The sequence below is a fragment of the Peromyscus leucopus genome, chromosome 5, assembly GCF_004664715.2.
Source record: "Peromyscus leucopus breed LL Stock chromosome 5, UCI_PerLeu_2.1, whole genome shotgun sequence".
NCBI lineage: Eukaryota > Metazoa > Chordata > Mammalia > Rodentia > Cricetidae > Peromyscus > Peromyscus leucopus.
Window position 1 is genome coordinate 65,511,040 of NC_051067.1, and position 7,402 is coordinate 65,518,441.

Below are 7,402 nucleotides of genomic sequence, written 5' to 3' on the forward strand. Positions count from 1 at the left end.
TGCAGATGTTCCTGTGTGCTTACATTACATGATTTACATTACCCAACATCATATAAATGCTATGCATGTAAATGTTTAGGGGTTGGTGACAAGAATCAAAATCTATACATGTTCAAAGTTGTTTCAAACATTTTATATGCATAATTGGTTGAATTTAATATGGCTAGGTAACCCATAAATACCAACTGTATTAAGTATTTTTGGTGTGCATATAATATATATGTATTTGTATGTATCAGGTATGTTTTTATGAGTGAGTGTGCTTCAGCATGCATGCAGACGTTAGAGGTCAAGCTCAGGGTTAGTTCTCACCATCACCTATTTGAGGCAGGGCTTCTTGTTCACTGCTGTGCGTACACACCAGGCTTGCTGCCCCGAATCATCCAGGAATTCTCCTGTCTCCACTTCCCTTCTCACTGAAGGAGTATGCTGAGATTACAAATGTGTACTACTGTGTTCTGCTGTGTTTTGGGGATCTGAACTCAGGCCCTCACAATAATTGAGGAAAGTGTTATAGCCATGGCTCCAGTACCAAACTGTAGTTTAGTAAGTGATAATACACATACAAGTGTAACATTGCACTGGAGTAAATACAGTATCAAGAAAGTGAAAGACAGTCTTCAGGGAGGCAGAAAATATTTGCAAATTCTGTAAAAGACTGATATACACGATATACAAAGAATGACAATTCAACAACAAAAACATCCAATTCATAAATGGGCAAAGTATTTACACTGATATTTCTCCACAAAACATACAAATGGCCACTGAATACATGAAAGATGATAACATAATTAGTCATTAGGGGAATGTAAATAAAAGTCACAATGAAATACCACTTAACATTCACTATGAGGGCTTTTTTTAAGGGGGTTACAAAATAAAAAGAAGAGAGATGAGTGCCAGCAAAGATGTGGAGAACTTCGAGTCCTCGTACACTCCCCATGGGAGTGCAAAACGGTACGACCACTGTGGAAAATGGTGGTTTCTCACAATCCAGGAATCCCCTGCCAGAATTACCTCCAAATGAACTGACAGCAGGAACTTAAAACAGCTTCTTGTGGACAGGTGTTAACAGCAGGACGACTGATGATGGCCAAGACACAGAAAGAAAAACAAAAACAAAAGACAAGTGGCCAACAGCTAGACCGACAAACGAAATATGATGTACACACACAATGGAGTCGTGAATGAAATGTGGATATATTTGGGTGAATTTTCAAAACATGACACTAAGTGGAAAAGCCAGATACAAAAGGACAAATATCAAATGGCCACTTACAGGAAATGCCTTGTGGTGGTTTGAAAGAAAATGGCCCCCAAAGAAAGTGGCACTATTAGGAAGTGTGGCTTTGTTGGAGTAGATGTAGCCTTGTTGGAGGAAATGTGTCACTGTGGGAGTGGGTTTTGAGGTCTCCTATGCTCACGCTACACCCAATGGCACAGTTCACTTCCTGCTGCCTGCGGATGAAGATGTAGAACTCTCAGCTCTTTTTTCAGGACCATGTCTGCCTACATGCCGCCATGTTCTGCCATGATGATAGTGGACTAAACCTCTGAAACTATAACCCACCCCAATTAAATGTTTTCCTTTATAGGAGTTGCTGTGGTCATGGTGTCTCTTCACAGCAATAGAAACCTTAACTAAGACATACCTATAGTGGGAAAGTTTGTAGAGACAGAAAATAGAGGTTCCCAGGCACCAAGTAGAGGATGAAATGGAGAGTGGTTTTTCAAATCAGTGCAGGATTTCTATTTGGGACCATCATAAGTTCTGGAGATAGACTGATGGTGGTGATGGCTAGGAGACAGATATTGGTGATGGCTAGGAGACAGACACTGGTCATGGCTATGTAACATTAGTGCCTTTCAGACCACTGAACTATATGGTAAAAGTAGTAAATTTTATACTATATACATTTTACTAATGAAAATATGCAATTGTATCAATACTAAATGGAGGATATACTTTCCAAACATTTTACACACACACACACACACACACACACTCACAATGTCTTCCTATTTCCTGTCCATCATGAATCATAATTAGAAATGTTTGAATGTTTGAGCAATTGTTCTGGAATGATATTAAGACATTTGGGAGCACAGAACTAACCAGAGCATTCTCAAAAGATGAAATACAAATAGCTGAGAAACATTTAAAAAATGTTCATCATTCTTAGTTAGCAGGGAAAGGCAAACTAAAACTAATTTGAGAGTTCATCTTACCCCAGTCAGAATGACTAAGACAAAACAAAACAAAACAAAACAAAAACCAAAAAGTGAATGCTGGCAAGGATATGGGAAAAGGGCGACACTTGCTCACTGCTGGGAGCATGAAAGCTGGTGCAGCTTCTGTGGAAATCAGTACAAAGGTTCTTCAATATACTAAAGATAAATCTGCTGTATAATCCAATTACACTACTCCTAGGCATATACCCAAAGGACTCTACATGCTACAATAAAGGTATTTGTGGTGATATTTTGTTTGTGATCTAACTACTTAGAATAATAAGTGCAGGTTAGCAATTAGTCACCTATTACAATTAAACTTGTAGTCATATGAGGTACCTTTTCAAGGTCAAACACATATATTTGAGATAGACAGGTCATCTTCAAGTACTTCAGAGAACTACAGAATATGGCATTTAAGATGATTTGATAACATAGGTTCTTTTTTTTCTTTTTTCTTTTTTTTTTTTTTTTTTTTTTTTGGTTTTTCGAGACAGGGTTTCTCTGTGTAGCTTTGCGCCTTTTTCCTGGAACTCACTTGGTAGCCCAGGCTGGCCTCGAACTCACAGAGATCTGCCTGCCTCTGCCTCTGCCTCCCGAGTGCTGGGATTAAAGGCGTGCGCCACCACCACCCGGCTTTCTTTTTTTTTTTTTTTTTTATGACAATGAGACATGTCTGCTTCTGGTAGCACCAATCTACTGCAGAGAAGATGATGGGCATTGAAGAAACTCTATATGGGGTTTGCTTTCTTTGTAGCAAAAGCTAGCCACTGGGCAAGAAAATGCCCTTGCCTCTGCTGCTGACAGTATGCTGTCCAAATGGGACAAGCAGGACACAAAAGAAAAAGGGGAAATGTGGTGATATTTTGTTTGTGGTCTAACAAATAAAGCTTGCCTGAAGATCAGAGTGCAGAGCTAAGCCACTAGTTAGCCATAGAGGCCAGGCAGTGGTGGCACACACCTTTAACCCCAGCACTTGGGAGGAAGAAGCAGGGAGATCAGGAGTTCAAGGCCTCCCTGAGCTACACAAGATTGATTCAGTCTAAAAGAGAAACAGAGCCAGGCAGTGGTGGCACACACCTTTGATCCCAGCACTTGGGATCTCATGCCTTTAATCCCAGCACTAGGGAGGTGGAGACAGGAAGTGATATGGCTGGGCAGGAGAGGAATATAAGGCAAGAGGAGACAGGAGTTTACTCTTTTGCAAGCTGAGGAGTTGGTGAGGTAAGAGGAGGTGACTGTGGCTTGCTCCTTTGTCTCTCTGATCTTTTAGCATTTACCCCGATATCTGACTCCAGGTTTTTATTATTAAGACCAATTAGGATTCGTGCTACAGATATTTGCTCATCTATGTTTATTGCCACTCCATTATAATAACCTTGACATCAAGAAAGTGATGACTGGATAATGAAAATGTGGTCCATTTATATGATGGAATACTACTCAGCAGTTAAATAAAATTATGAAATTCACAGGTAAATGGATGGCTCTGGAAACAATCATTTTAAGTGAAGTATTAGGGAATATTATTTTAAGGTATGTTACTTTTGTTTATGTTGCATTTGTTTAACTCTGTGAAGTTGTGATACTTTGCCTGTCTAAAACACCCTATGGTTTACTAAATAGCAAGGCAGGAGAAAGAATAGGCAGGGTTGGCAGGAAGAGAGAATATATAGAAGGAGAAATCTGGGAGGAAGAAAGAAGTAGCCAGAGAAGCAGGAGGACTCCAGGCACCAGCTACCCAGCTATACAACAAGTCACAGAGTAAGAGTAAGATTTACAGAAGTAAGGGAATGGAAAAAGCCCAGAGACAACGGTAGATGGGATAAGTTAAGGAAAGCTGGCAAGAAACAAGCCAAGCTAAGACCAGGCATTCATAAGTAAGAATAGGTCTCCATGTGTGATTTATTTGGGAGCTGGGTGGTGGGCCCCCCAAAAGAGTAAGAACCCCCAAACAACAGTGAGGCATCTTAGTTTGGGTTATTATTGCAATGAAATACCACGACCAAAAGCAACTTAGGGAGGAAAGGATTTATTGAGCTTATGATTCTACATCACTGATCATCACTGAAGGAAGTCAGGACAGGAACTCAAACAGGGCAGGAACCTAGAGGCAGAAGCTGATGAGAAGGCTATGGAGGGATGGTGCTTACTGACTTGTTTCTCATGGCTTGCTCAGCCTGCTTTCTTGTAGAACCCGGGACCACCTGCCCAGGGATGGCACCACTTACAATGGGCTGGGCTCTCCCCTGCCAATCATTAGCTAAGAAAATGCCCTACAGGCTTGCCTACAGCCAGATCTTATGGGAGCATTTTCTCAGCTGAGGTTCCCTCCTCTCAGATGACTATACCTTGTGTCAAGGTGACATAAAACTGGCCAGGACATGAGGTAACCCAAAAGACAAACATCATGTTTTCTTTCATTTGAAGATGCTAGTTTTGGATCGTCAGATGCGTGTGCTTCTTTTGGAATACCCATAGAGATCAGAAAAGTAGTAAAGGGCCACAGTGTGGAGGATGGGGTACATTTAAGGGAAGGGAAATAGAATGTGGACCTTGTAAATTTTGTTCAGAATCAACTGGAAATTTCTTAATCAAGATGTTCATCAAGACTTGATCAGCTTTAGGAATTTGGTGAACTATAATCATTGAAGATTATGCTTATAATCAGAGAGGCACTGCATTTTGTCTTATAGAGGCTCGGGGGAGGGGGTGGTGCTTTTGGGATTTGTGGTGTGATTCAGCAAATTGTTGCTAGATTTCTGTACAAGGCTTAATTTTGAGAGTCAGAAATTTTATTTTGAACTACATTTGACACCTGAGAAGAGTGCTCATTTTTAATTTTTTACTGTGTGTGGTGACATATTGTGTACCCTAATAAACTTTGCCTGAAGATCAGAGAACAGAACAAGCCATCATATTAAACATAGATCCCAGGCAGTGGTGGCACACACCTTTAATCTTAGCACTTGGGAGGCAGAGATCCATTTGGATCTTTGTGAATTCAAAGCCACCCTGGACTACATGAGATTGACTCAATCTAGGAGAGAAACAGAGCCAGGCAGTGGTGGCACACACCTTTAATCCTAGTATTTGGAAGTCACATATCGTTAATCTCAGCATTAGGAAGGTTGAGACAGGAAGTGATATATATTGGTGAAATTATTAAGGCAACTCCACGTAGTTAAAAGGGAGGTTTATTTTGTGGGGTAACTCACAAATGAAGGGATAGGTAACAGGGTCTGGAAAGGGCGTAGCACAGTCCAGCGATGTTCTCTGGAGAACTCTGCTCGGTCTACCTCCAGCATCCAGGGTCCAGGAACCAAGAGAGCCAGTGCATCCGGATCTCAGGTCTTCAGGGTCCTCTCTCGTCCTGCCTTGTAGGCATGACAGTTACCGAAGTCTTCAATGCGGGTTGGAACTTCCAGGTCAAAGCTGGAATGGCTACACACTACAGATATGGTGGGCAGAGAAAGGTATATAAGGCATGAGGAGACAGGAACTAAGCTCTTTTGGCTGACACTTTTCAGGCTGAGAAGTCCTAGAGGTAAGAGTTGGCTTGTTCCTTTGTCTCTCTGATCTTCATGCAAATTTTATTAGGGTACACAGTAAATCACCACAATTGTGTATGTGTGAGTGCATGTCTCAAGATGTGAATGTGTTAGTGTACAGAGGCCAAAGCTGTCACACTCCACTACTCTCCACCTTGTTTTTGGAGACAGTGTCTCTAATGGAACCCAGAGCTCATCGACTGAGCTAGCCTGGACCTGGCCAGTGAGCTCCAGGGATCCACCTGTCTCTAACTGGCTCCATGCTCAGTGCTAGGTCTACACACATGTGCTGTAACACTTGGCTTGTACATGGATGCTGGTCATTGGCACGTAGACTCTCATGCTCGCAGGAGAGACACTTTACACATTGAGCTGTCGCTGCCACCCCCAGGGTGCTCATTTTAAGTTGGCGACATCTCTATTCTATACCAGAAATGAACTGAGGCAGCCTATAATTTTACTGCAATTATATGTATCAAAACATTCAGAAGGATTATAGAGATAACTCACAAGCTTTGCTCATCAAAGTATTAATTGAAGAAAAGTATTCTGGATGGAAATGAAAAAATGATGTTTGTGGACAATGTTAGACGTTACGTTTATGCACTTTCATACCACAAAAACTTAAATTGAGACTGTCAATTATTAAACAAGCTTTGTCCTGAAGTTTCCAGGTCCTCACACTTGTACAGGGAGTATATTTTGAGTTAATAATACATTCTAAGGAGAAAGAGACATTGAAGGTGTCAACAACCAAACTAAGAGCATGAGATGGAACTTAGAGAAAAGTTTGCTAGCAACTTGACAAAAATAAATATGACCACATTAAAATATAAAAAATACAAAGAAGGTACATGCGTCTAAAATGTCTAACTTAATGTATGTAAATACATGCCAAGAAGAATTATTTTTTCTTTTCAAAATCACATTTTCACTTTACTTTAATGTGTATAGGGAGGTTTTAATTTTGAAAATCAGTTTGGAATACAAATCATTTTATATTCTACTAATCTGTTAAGTCAGTTTATGTGGGAGGCCTGCCCCCACCTTTTTCCCCAAGGGTACTCTTGAGGAGTGAGGGACAAGAGACTTAGAAGTACAGAGGGGAGAGAGAGACAGAAACAGGAAGCCTCAAGAAGGCCTGGATCCTTATCCACCGGCCCATTTTCTCCCCTCTAAAGGGCTTTTTAAAGGAATGCCAAGGGGTGGAGCAAAAGACCTCCCCCAGCACAGTCAAGTGCAGACCCTTCCAAACACCTGGTAACCACACACATGGTCAATCCATCCCCTTATGCAGCTTCTGGGTAAAGCTCAGACTCATTAGGAAGTCTCTGTGGGCTCCTACAAGTTTAGCAGTTAATAATAAATAAACACAAATTGTTTTTAATATTAACCTTTGCTATCAAAAGTGTTCCAGTTAGGATGGGTAGAATATACAGTAATTTTTTTTCTAGACCCACTCAAAATGGGTACATACAAATAACACAGACTTATGCCAAAATCTTTATAGCAGGCTATTCATAGTAACTCTAATGGGAAACAATGAAATAGTCAGCAGAATGGAATAGATAAGAAAATTTTAGTGTCACCTGTGGTTGCAGGACAGAAGCAGTGCA